The sequence below is a fragment of the Nicotiana tabacum genome, chromosome 22 (genome assembly GCF_000715075.1).
Source record: "Nicotiana tabacum cultivar K326 chromosome 22, ASM71507v2, whole genome shotgun sequence".
NCBI classification, from domain to species: domain Eukaryota; kingdom Viridiplantae; phylum Streptophyta; class Magnoliopsida; order Solanales; family Solanaceae; genus Nicotiana; species Nicotiana tabacum.
Window position 1 is genome coordinate 207,219,506 of NC_134101.1, and position 13,189 is coordinate 207,232,694.

The window sequence follows — 13,189 nt, forward strand, 5'->3', positions numbered from 1 at the left end:
AGAGGTTCTAGACATGACTATTAAAAAGAGGGGTTTCTGAGAAGGAAAGTAAAGAAACAAGCGCAGAAGGGAGAAGAATGAAGAAGATGATGAAACTTGAAGATGGTGTAAAAGTATGAATGACAAAACGGTTAAGGTATTTATAGAAGCCATATGGGTAGCATTTGGGAAGCGGAAAGGTCGAACTAATTGCGGTTCGTGGGCTTCTCGATAGTCATGTTGACAGCGAACCCTATGTAGTCTTTTGAGTCATGGCATTTAATGCTATGATGGCCTGACGTCATGAGGGTAGTATCAAAGAGGTAAGAACTTAAGACTGTTTCTTATCATTTTCATTCTAAGAAACGCGGGGACTATCTGTATACGGCTAAAATCATAGAGGTCATTATGGCTCTTCGTAAGACCACCCCCTGAAGCCTCGAGACTCAGCTCGAGGTTCGACCCCGAGAGTTATAAATGATCGACCTTGAGGCAGTGCAAATCGATGGCCATGATGGACAAACGGGAAGTTCCCAAGTCACGTGATTAAAGCTGACCAAGTCTATTGGGCCCGTACCATGACATTAAATGGCTGTACCAGCCTCATCCTTGTAATAAATGCCTCTGTACTATGTTGGGATTCCCCCTCATAAGGGGACCCTTATCATTTTGTAAAGGAAACAACATTCAATACAAGAACATTCTCTGCTCTCTAACTTAAACATATTCTCCATTGATTCTATTACTTACATTTATTGTTTACATTTATTGTGTTTCATTAATTGTTCTTCGTTTACTACTCATTATTGATCATAAAAAGATCTTATTAAAGCTCTATGTATTGTTAGTCCTTCATCGGCTGTTCAAAGCCTAACGCTTGGGTCTACCTCGAGGCCCCGTATAAGCCAGCTTGAGGCCCCGATTCTCAGCCACTCGGTTTGCTCGACACATTGCCTTCAAGCTCTTATCTTATTTTCTAGTCTCACACTTAGCATCTACTGCCTAACAATTAGCATAAAAATAAATCATATATTGTTAGAACCACAAAATCAAATCTAATTGTAATTACCATTTTCACGGTAAACACTTCTGATGCGAACTTAGGTCACCGGGGTTTCTCAATTCGAGTTGAGTGAGAGTCGAGTCTCGATTTTTGAAATAAAGCTAGCCTTTTTAGCCTTCGATGACAATCCTCGAGTGAGAATTTTCTTGACCTCAGGTAGCCTTTGGACTCATCAACCGGGTGGTCGTTCGCTTGCTTTTTTGAACTCGGGCAGACTTTGGGCTTAATATTTGAGTGAGCGCTTTCTCAAACTTATGATACATATAGCCCTAAGGCTTTATTAATAGTCCCCGATTGAGAGCTTTCTCGAACTCGGGTAGCCATTGGGCTCTCTAGGCTGGCCCTAAGGCTCTTACGCATTGGCCCTTAGGCTCTTTAGGCTGTGCCTTAGGCTCTTACGCATTGGCCCTTAGGCTCTTTTAGATTTGGTTGATGTGACCTCTAATATAGCTATAGTTTTCCCTCATTATGGCTAAAGACTTTTGAGTTTTGATTATGCCTTGCCATGTTTTATGTTCGTCCGAGTCTTCGACTGCTAAAAAATAACCTCGATTGTGAGTCAATATGTGATGATAGTTGAGTACCACAGGAGGCTCGCTCGAAGGTTGAGTTTTCGAAACCTTTTCATCCAAGGCTGATTGTTTTCGAAGCCCTTTTACTATTCAGAGCTGATATTTTCGAAGCTCCTTTTCTTATGCCGAGGGTAGCCTAATTAACTGGTTCTTTTCGATGTATTTTCGAAGTATTTGGAGGCCATTAGTTTTATGGCGGCAATCAGATGTCTCCGAGCCGTGTTATTTCAGCCGGAGCCTTTTGATATGACCGTAAGCTTTTGTTCAGCCGTAGCCTTTAATCCCCGGGTGCGGTGACCTTGGCGTTTATATAGAGGGTGTGCCTTTTTAGGGGTCTTATAAGTTTGATATATAGCCTTGGCCTTAATATCTGGGTCATGCCTTTTTAAGGTCTTACAGATTTGGTGCTGCCTCACTGAGGGCTTACGAACTCGACGTTGCCTGATCAAGGTCTTAAAAATTCGAGTTTTTGATGGCTCGATGAACTGACTGTTAATGACAGTCCCTGAGTGTTCGAGAGTTTCTGGCCTTTGAGCCCTCTTATGAGAAAGTAGTGAACTTTTTTGAGACACAAAGCGCTTTGATAAGCAAAAGGATTCATCAATTACTTGATAAATGGTTACATGTTTTTTGCCTTTGGAGGCTCGACTATTCTACATGGAAACTGTTCATTTGACCATTTGGCCCAATACAACATTCTCCTATCGAGATCCTCCTAGGTGTAGTTTGGTTTCTTCCAAGAGGTGACCTCCTCCCAGGGTGATGCCCCCCCAGTATTTGAGGTTGATCGAAGAGAAGCCTTGAATACTTGATGAATTCTCGTTGGGAAGCATATAGATATTGCCTCGTTAAAAACCTCACCGATAAAACCTATTCGGGATAAAATCCGGTCTAAGGGAAAAATAGCGCAACGCATGCTTTAAAACCCAAGGTCTTTGTGTCGAAGGGTGCTTCGACGTCTTTCGCCGAACACTTGTAAGAAATTAGTGTGAGTCATAAAGCAAAAATGGGAGAAGGTTATACCTTTAGCAATAATAGCGTTTGAGCATCGATATGTTCCAATTGCTTGGTAGTTGTTCGCCTTCTCTAGTGCCAAGTTTGTAGGACCCTTTGTCGATCACTTCGAGGACGCGGTACGGTCCTTCCCAGCTCGGGCCTAGCTTCCCTTCATTTGGGTTTCGAGTGTTGAGGGTGACTTTCCTTAGGACTAAGTCACCGATTCCGAAGTGTTGGAGGTTTGTTCTCTTATTATAATATCTCACGATCCTCTATTTTTTGGCAGCCATTCGGACTAGTTCAGCCTCTCGCTTTTCATCTAGTAGCTCAAGGGCTGTAATCATGGCCTTGCTGTTCGAGTCCTCAGTGGCATGCCGAAATCTAGCGCTTGGAACTCCGACCTCGATAGGTATCAGAGCCTTGGACCCGTATACCAAAGAGAACGGTGTCTCTCCAGTGCTTGACTTTGAAGTTATTCGACATGCCCATAGTACTTTGGGCAATACCTCTCTCCATTTTCCCTTCGCATTTTCTAACCTCTTTTTCAAGTTTTGGATGATGGTCTTGTTTGTGGACTCGGCCTATCCATTCGCACATGGGTGATAGGGCGTTGATAGGATCCTCTTGATCTTATGATCTTCGAGGAATTTCGTCACCTTGCTGCCTATGAACTGCTTCCATTATCGCATGCAATCTTGGAAGGGATCCCGAATCGGCATATAATGTGATCCCAGAAGAAGTCGATGACTTCTTTTTCTCTTATCTTCTCGAAGTCCTGTGCTTCCACCCATTTTGAGAAATAGTCAGTCATAAATAGAATAAATCTGTCTTTACCTGGTGCCATTGGTACGGGGCCGACGATGTCCATTTCATGAATGACCATGGTGATAAGACTAAATGTAGTTGTTCACTAGGTTGGTGAATCATCGGTGCAAACCTTTGGCATTTGTCACATCTTCGAACAAATTCCTTGGTGTCCTTCTCCATGCTGCCCCAATAGTAGCCTGCCCTGATAACCTTTTGAACTAAAGAATCGGCGCCAGAATGATTTCTACAAGTGCCCTTGTAGATTTCTCGAAGCACATAATCGGTGTCTCCTGGTCCCAAACATACTGCTAGAGGTCCGTCGAAGGTCCTCCTATATAGTGTTCCATTCTCATCGAGTGAAAATCGAGCTGCTTTGGCTCGGAGGGCCCTCGATTCCTTTGTATCCATGGGCAGCTTCCCTATTATCAAAGAGTCGATATATTTATTCTTCCAATCCCACGTTTGACTGGTCGAGTTGATCTCAGTGTGGCCTTCCTCGATCACCGATTTGGACAACTGTACAACAACCCCTGGGAGTATGTTATCTTCTTTGACGGACGACCCCGGGTTCGTGAGTGTATCGGCCTTAATGTTCTGATCTCGGGGAATGTGGACCAGAGTCCATTCTTTGAAATGATGCAATATGACTTGTATTTTGTCTAAGTATCTTTGCATCCTGTCTTATCGAACCTCGAAACTCCTATTTACTTGGTTAACTACCAGGAGGGAGTCGAATTTTGCTTCGACAATTTCTGCTCCTAGGCTCTTCGCCTGCTCAAGACCTGCAATCATAGCCTCATACTTGGCTTCGTTGTTAGTGAATTTTGGAGTTTTTATAGATTGCCTAATCATGCTGCCAGTAGGTGGTTTAAGAATGATGTTGAGCCCAGACCCTTTTACGTTCGAGGCACTATTGGTGGAAAGGGTTCATACCCCCGATGACGTGCCCGTCTCTAGCAAGAGTTCTTTCTCTACCTCGGGCATGAGGGCGGGCATAAAATTAGCCACAACATCCGCTAGAATTTGGGACTTGATGGCCGTCCGAGGCTGATACTTGATATCATACCCTCTGAGTTCGATGGCCCATTTGGCCAATCTATCTAATAGTTCAGGCTTGTGCAAGATGTTTCGAAGAGGGTATGTTGTTAAAACACATATACGATGGCATTGAAAATAAGGTTTTAATTTCCGAGATGCACTTATTAATGCAGGAGCTAATTTTTCTAAGTGGGGATACTTGGTTTCAGCATCTCCTAGAGTTCAACTTACGTAATAAACAGGGAATTGCATACCTTGTTCTTCCCGAACCAACAAACCACTTACTACTACCTCAGATACGACCAGATATAAGTAAAACACTTCATCTTTTTTTGGGGTGTGGAGCAAAGGTGGGCTCGAGAGATACCGCTTTAGCACTTTTAAAGCGTGCTGGTATTCTGGAGTCCATTCAAAGCTATTTTTCTTTTTGAGCAAGGAAAAAAATTATGACTTTGATCTGACGACCATGAGATGAACCGGCCTAAGGCCGCTATCTACCTGGTCAGCCACTGTATGGCCTTCACATTGTTCACCAGTGTGATTTTTTCAATGGCCTTGATTTTGTCGAGGTTTGTCTCGATCCCCCTATTCAACACCATGAAGCCTATAAATTTACCTGATCCTACTCCGAAGGCACATTTCTTGGGGTTGAGCTTCATGTTGTAACTTCTAAGGATATCGAACGTTTCCTGCAAATGAGTCAAATGGTCCTCTGCGTGCAGGGACTTAACTAGCATGTCATCAATGTAAACTTCCATAGATTGGCCTATTTGATGTTCAAACATCATATTAACTAGGCGTTGGTACGTAGCTCCTGCATATTTTTAGTCCGAAGGGCATTACGTTATAGCAGTATGTACCATACTTCGTGATGAACGAAGTCTTTTCCCTGTCCTCTGGGTTTATTTGAATTTGATTATACCCAGAATAGACATCGAGAAAAGTGAGGATCTCGTGGACGACTGTGGCATCAATCAAGAGATCGATGTTGGCTAATGGGAATGAGTCTTTGGGGGCATGCTTTAATCAAGCCTTTATAGTTTATGGACATTCTTAATTTATTTCCTCTTTTGGGGACCACTACTATATTAGCCAACCATTCGGAGTATTTTACCTCCCTAATTAATCCTATTTTGAGGAGTTTTGTTACCTCGTCTTTGATGAACGCGTATTTTATCTGGATTGAGGCCTCTTTTTTTTCTTCACTAGTTTGAACCTAGGATCGACGCTTAGTCGATGGGTGGCTACTTTTGGTGGGATCCCTATCATGTCTAAATGGGACAAAGCAAAGCAATCAATGTTGTCAGCAAGAAATTGGATGCGTTTTTTCCTGAGTTCGGGGGTCAATCCCGTTCCCATGTATACCTTTTGATCTGGGCGATGCTTGATCAAGACGGCCTATTCGAGTTCTTCAACTGTTGATTTCGTTGCATCCGATTCCTCGGGGGAAATAAAGGTCCAATGAGTGAGGAAGTCTTCTTTGTCGTATTTGTTTGAATGCTCATAGACCACCTGTTCCTCGGGGGTTAGCCCGTTTCCTGACCCGTCCTGGAGGGGGGGAGTCGATATTGGTACCACATCGTTTACCGCGAACATCTCCTTTGCTGCACGTTGTTCTCCTTACACCATTTTTATACCGTCTTTTGTTGGGAATTTCATCATCTGGTGAAGAGTCTAGGGTACCGCCCTCATGTTGTGTATCCACGGTCTTCCAAGTAAGGCATTGTACCCCATGTCACCTTCGATGATATGAAATTTGGTGTCTTGAACTGTACCGGACACGATGACTGGGAGGATAACTTCTCCCTTCGTTGTCTCGCCTGACATGTTGAATCCATGGAGAATTCGAGAGGTGGGTGCAATTTGGTCGAGCAGTCCAAGCTGCTCCACCACCTTCAACCTTATTACGTTGGCCGAGCTGCCTGGATCCACGAGCACACATTTAATTTGAACATTATTCTAAAGAAAAGAGATTACCAGCGCATCATTATGTGGTTGGGACAAGGCCTTGATGTCTTCTTCTCTAAATATAAGGGCGTCCTCGGGTATACAGCTTCGAGTTTGCCTTTCCACTGCGATGGACACTCTAGACCATTTGAACATGGGTCCGTGTGGGACGTCGGTTCCTCCAATGATCATGGGAATGATGTCCTGAGGTTCTTCTGGTCTGTTCTTTCCATGAAGCCCAATACTATTGTTTTCGTATGCATTTGCTGAGTTAGACATATTTTTGACCTGAAATCAAAGAATCTTTGACAAGAAAAGGTATGAAGAGTAACGTTTGTTATCAAGAAACTAGCACCAAAACAATCACTATTATCCTTAGCCCTATGGTAGGCGCCAAACTTTTTACCTTGAAAATAGTAACTACAATTATTATTTAATTTTGTGGTTCTAAAAATACTTGATTTATTTCAACGCTAGTTATTAGGTAGTAGATACTAAATGTAAGTAAAGAAAATTAGAAATGCAAACCAATAGGGTCACAAGGCTGGGCCTCGAGCTGGTTGGAGCAGAGCCTTGAGGTCTAGATGGGGCTAATAGCAATGAATAATTGACGAAGAATTAATGATAACGAGGGCATCAAAGCTGGCCTTGTGAAGTTAATAATGAGCAATAAATGAAGAGCAATGGATGAGTAATGAATGAACAATGAAAGAATAAACAATAAACGTGAATAACAATCGTGTTAACAAAGAGTAGAGAATGTAGTATTGTATTCAATATGTTGTGTAATAATGATAAAAACCAATCCTTTTACAAGATGATAAGGGTCCCCTTTATATAGGAGGGGTGGGAAATGCTATTGGCACAGCTATATAATGGCTCAGTACTAACTTGTCCTATTCTTGCAGGCCCTGTCAGTTCCGATCACGTGCCCTTAGGAATTTCCCGCTTTTCTATGGTTGCCGTCGATTTTCGTGCTTCCTCGAGGAATGCCACGATGATCCCTCGGTATACCTTCTCGAGGCAGGTTCTTCGGGGACGAGCCCTGGATCGTGCTCCAAGCCTATCGAGACCGGGCTCGGAGTATCATAGAAGCCTCAAAATCGGCCTTCCTTGATTTTGAACGTATACATTTAGTCCAATTTCTAGGCCAACTTCTTCCTTTTATTCTATGATTCCATCGCCTCCCATATACAAAATTAGCTATTTATAGACCATTTGTCTCTTGTAAAAACTAATTATATCAATATATATCCTAGTACAGGGTAAATTGGTTAGTGACACTTGGACGAATGACGAAGTGACCCGTGGAACTGAAGACAGGTGGGACATGAATTAACAAATAACTGGCACCGGATGAAAGTATGTGACTGGTGCTGGATGAATCCCGAAGGCAGAGTAGCCGACAATAAATATTCAAAGATTTGATATCAAATAGCATTAAATGATCAGCCGTTATAGAGAATATCGACATTTATAGCCAACCGTTATGCAACCATCAATGATAGTTTTATTCTCATTCAAGAGGAGTTTGATTTGAGGATCTTGTCTCCCTAAATAAGGCTATAAATAGGAGAACTAGCATCATTTGCAAGGAAGAAAAAAAATTATGTGTACAAAAGTTACAATTTGTTCTCATTCTACAACACTATTTTTAGGCTTTATTCTTGAATATTAATCTCACTTTTGCCATCGAAGAGGCTAAGTTCATAGCCAGTCTTGTATTCTTTTAATTTTATTTCATATTCATTTTTCAGTTCTTATTCCTTTCATACTTTAGGATCAAATCGATTCACTTATCTATAAATCACGTTACAAATTTAACTGTACTATTTTACGGGTAAACAGTTTAGCACCCATTGTGGGTCATAGACAATTGTGTAATTGCTTTGATCTATTCATTTGTTATTAACAAATCTTGATTCCTCCCTTAGTAGAAGAAAGATCAGGTATGACAGCTAATGACGTCAAAAATGTTTACAATGTTGGAGCACACGATGAACGAGAAGATATATTCCAGCGTGATGATTCAACAAACAAAACCAGCAACGAAGAGGATGAAGCAACCCCAATTCATGAAGGTCAATATCCTTGGCATGTGCGGGCCCAGACTCCTGATGATGCAGAGGATGAGCACATTGTTGAAACAAGCAAAATCTTGAGAGAAAAACAAAAAATGCTTATGGATCACATCGAAAGGAAAGACCGGGTGATGACGGAATTGAAACAGGCGTTATCAAGTGTTTCCCATAAAACTAATGGAAGGGCTCCAGTTCCTCCCAACATTCCCACAAATCAATCAACTCAAAGAACTAACAACGACACTCCAAGGAAAGTGGCCGGTTTCGACGAGGCTGGAGGTACCGATAGTATATCTGGGAATAACAACTTAAATAACCTTTCAAAATAGAGCTCATGAGATTCAAGAGAAATAAATGAACGAATGGATCAGAATGCAAAGGAATTTTATGCTCGGATGGAGTAGATCTTGGGTGCGTCTCTAGTGTTAAAGGGACCAAAATCAAAGAAGTATACACAATTACCATTTAAACCAAGTGCGATATCTGAGTTGATCCCAAAGAGGTTTAAGATGGCGGATATACCAAAATATGATGGGACTTCGGATCCACAAGAGCACATCACAACCTACACTATGACAGTGATGGGAAATGACTTGGCCTAGCATGAGATCGAATCAGTTTTGTTGAAAAAGTTTGGTGAAATGCTTACGAAGGGTGCCTTAACATGGTATTCTCTCTTACCCGAGCACTTTATTGATTCTTTTGAAATGATCACATATTTATTTATCAAATCCCATGCTGGAGGAAGAAAGGTCTAGGTAAGGAAGGCAGATATATTTAGAATGTCTCGATGAGAATCTGAACTCTTGCGAGAGTTCGTGATCCGATTCCAAAAAGAAAGGATGATGCTACCAGCGGTTCCGGATGGGTAGACAATGGTGGCATTTACAAAATGTCTCAACCTATTAAGCTCCGATGTCTACCGAAATTAAATGAAAGCTTGCTTAAATTTCAGGTAACCGCATGGGCAGATGTTCACAATCGCTATGAGTTGAAGATCGAAATAGAAGATGACCAACTTGGTTCTTCGGTGTCTTCCAAGAACTACTGGTGGGTCCGTTAAAATTGCTCTAGCATATCTATGAGCGACGGTGGGTGTTCTGCCTCTCCTAGGTGTTGCTGTACAAGACCTAGTCTGAGCTCCAGCCCTACCCCAGCCCCTCCTGGTCCCAGCTCCATCTTGAGATACTGGCTCCTACTCACTAGCTATAATACATGTGTCATCACTATATGTGAGAGAATAGAAAGGTAATTATTCAAACATTAGGATGAAATAAAATGGCACGATAAGAAAAGAAAAAAAGGTAAAGTTTCTTAAATGCCACGTAGTCCCTCGAAAATAAGTATAGACATCTCCATACTAATCCACAAGACTTTAGTAGACATGCTCATGACTCGTATAACCTATGAGTGTAGAGCTCTGGTACAACATTTTCATGACCCAAATCCTACTATGGGCACCTAACTCAACTCGATAGGCAAAACTATAATGAGGGAATATAAAAAATGTTCAACTATCATAATATAGATAAATGCAAAGATAAATCTAAAGTTAACATTAAAGTGTTAAAGTTACAACAATAGCCTTCAAGAACCAGTAGTACAAGTCATGAGCCACTAAATAAAATATAACATAGTCTCAAGTACAAATACTATCCAAAATAAGAAATAGTAGATAAGATAGACGGGGACTCCATAAGGTGCAAATCTAAGCACAACAACTCACCAAGAAGTCTTCAAATAACTCATCTAAGCTCTCTCATAAAAAATATTATTGTTATGCCCTGCAGTAATACGTCGATGTTATGCTTTGCAATAATATATTATGATGATGTTATGTTCTGTAGTAATATATTACGATGATGTTATGCCTTGCAATATTACATTACGGTAATGTTACGCTTCGCAGTATTAAGTTACGATAGTGTTGCACCCAACAACATTATATTACGGTGATGTCACGCTTCGCAGTATTAAGTTACGACAATGTTACACCCTGAAGTATTGTACGTTAAATTTGTTGTAAGGTAATTGACATCAGTCAAAGGAAAAGATTATTTGGAGATTATAAGGATTGTAAGTGATGAATAAATTCTTGAAGGTGAGCGGGGAAGCAAGCCAAAGAAAATAAATTTCGTTGAAATTTGGTATTTTAGGATAAAATATGGCCCAAGCTAAAATACTCAGTATTTATGAACTAATACTATACAAAGTATCGTATGACCATGATAGTAAAGTGTATAAGGTATGAGAAAAGTGAGTAGTATTTTAAAAAAGTAAAAATAATTCTCAATTATGCGGGTAATTGGTTGATTATTGGATAACAGGATATTACCCAGTTAACTAATAAGTGGATAAATTTTTGGATAAGCCTTATAAAAACATCAATGTGGCATCCAAAGAGGTCTTGAATAATGACTCATTAAGTCCATATATAGGTGGCACATATGTGGCTTAGTCATCTAGTATGTGGGGTCCACACCTACCAAACTTTAAAACATCCTTTATTCACTTTAAGAGATGATATCTCTATCTTATGAGAAGGAAAGTCTTCAGCCAACTCCAACAATGATTTCCATCTCAGTACCTTTAAAGTAACGTGATTTTTGAATCATAATTCAAGCAAGATCTCTTAGCATCTTAGCAACGTGAGATGTTGCAATTTTAAGGCAGTACGGTGCAATCTTTATCAAGAATATCATACAAATTTTTTCCTACTCCAATTCGCCGTTACGTGATTTGTCGCAATTAACGTATGTTAGAGGGATTGTCAAGAAAAATCGGCTCAGGTATGTTAAGGCTATCCCTTCTTTATTTTGGCATGTTCCATACGATACGAATGAAACATACAAATGCAAAAATTCCATGAATGACTTTATTCATAGAAGTATTAGAGATATTTATGTTCTTGAATTTTCATGTGTCATAATATTTTATCATCTAATCATGGGTCTCAGAAAAATACGAAAGTTGAAGAGTTTACTTTATGATATTACTCAAAGGCAAAATGGTCTTATGACGTTCTGAAAGATTTTATTAACGTACTTTTCGTGTATTGCATTCATGTACATTGACCCATGACCAGATGATATTATATACGCATATATATGTATGTATATATATGTATATGGGATATGGGAAAGGTTATGTCGTTATATACGCACTACCACCTGGTCAGCTGGTATACGTTGATGATTTTGCCCACAGTGGCCGAGATAATATGATGGATGCCCTCAGAGGCTTGATGATATTATGAACCCACGTACTTATGCACGACATGATATTCATACGCATATGCATGACACTATAAGTATTTCATGATTTACAGAGTTGTCCATACTTACAGTTTGAGTCATGTACTCTATATTTCTTTCATGTCTTTTATGCACTTATTTATGTGCCATACATACTCGGTACATTATTCGTACTTACGTCCCTTTTGCCTGGGGATGCTGCGTTTCATGCCCGCAGGTCCAGATAGACAGGTCGAGAGCCCTTCAAGTAGGCTATCAACTCAGCGGAAGATATTGGTGCGCTCCATTTGCTTCGGAGTTGCATGTTTAGTTAGTATGATTTATACATGTATTGTTTGGTATGGCAAGACTCTATCCGACCTTTATGACAATTATGTACTCGTAGAGGCTTGTAGACATATGTCGTGTACGTGAAAGATTGTACGGCCTTGTCGGCCTATGTTTTGAATTTAAAAATGATCGTGTTGGCCTATTAGGCCCGTATGTCACATGTATATGATAATGTTATAAGAAAGATACGTTACGTTAGTACTCGGTTGAGTAAGGTACCGGGCGACCATCGCGGCCCATTGGTTTGGGTCGTGACAAAAAGTGGTATTAGAGGAGTTCTGTCCTAGGGAGTCAACAAGCCGTGTCTAGTAGAGTCTTGTTTATGGGTGTGTCGTGCACCACACTTATAAGCATGAGGCTACATAGCATTTAGGATTATCACTCTTTTTTCTTACTCTAGATCGTGTGGTAGAGCTCACTTATAAGAATTCAAATTCCGAAATTCTATTTTATTCGTAAAAGATGATACCTACATCTAGAAAGAAGGTTGGAAAGAGAGATAGTTGTGGAAGATCTAAGTCAGAGGAATTGGGTTTTTCATGATGCCTACGATAAGTAAATGTGATGTCTTTAGCAGATCATGGGTGTACTGAAAGGTATAAGCTTCCTGATAAGAAGCCTTAAGGCAACAAAGCATATCCATCTTGATGGTGAAAGACAATGAGAGATTAAGAAGATAAATACAAGTTTCAACAAGCAAAAGAAGCAAGATGAAGAAGGGTATAAGGCACCCAGTTAATGAAGGTTAACAGTGTTTTTTGAGTTATATTCAACAGTAATAGAGGTATGTACAATTGGTCACACCATTTTCAGTTATGCCATGTGGGGGCTGACAGTTATAGTTAAGAGAAGGACGGGATATCAAAATCTGGCTGGGGTTAGGGTAACCCAAATTGGTAAATGGATTGCTTGTTTTAGTTGACATTGCCGAAGGATATTGCAAATGTGCTAATAGATCTCCTTGTGAGACACCTAAATGGTGTACTCTAGAATATTACAATTAGATATGAATACTAGCATGATCAAAAAAAAAATTCAGATGATAGGCACTGAAAGCCTGGAAGGGATAAAAATTACCTTAGTGTGACTCTCGTCCCTAGTAGAGCGAGGACGTTGAGCAAC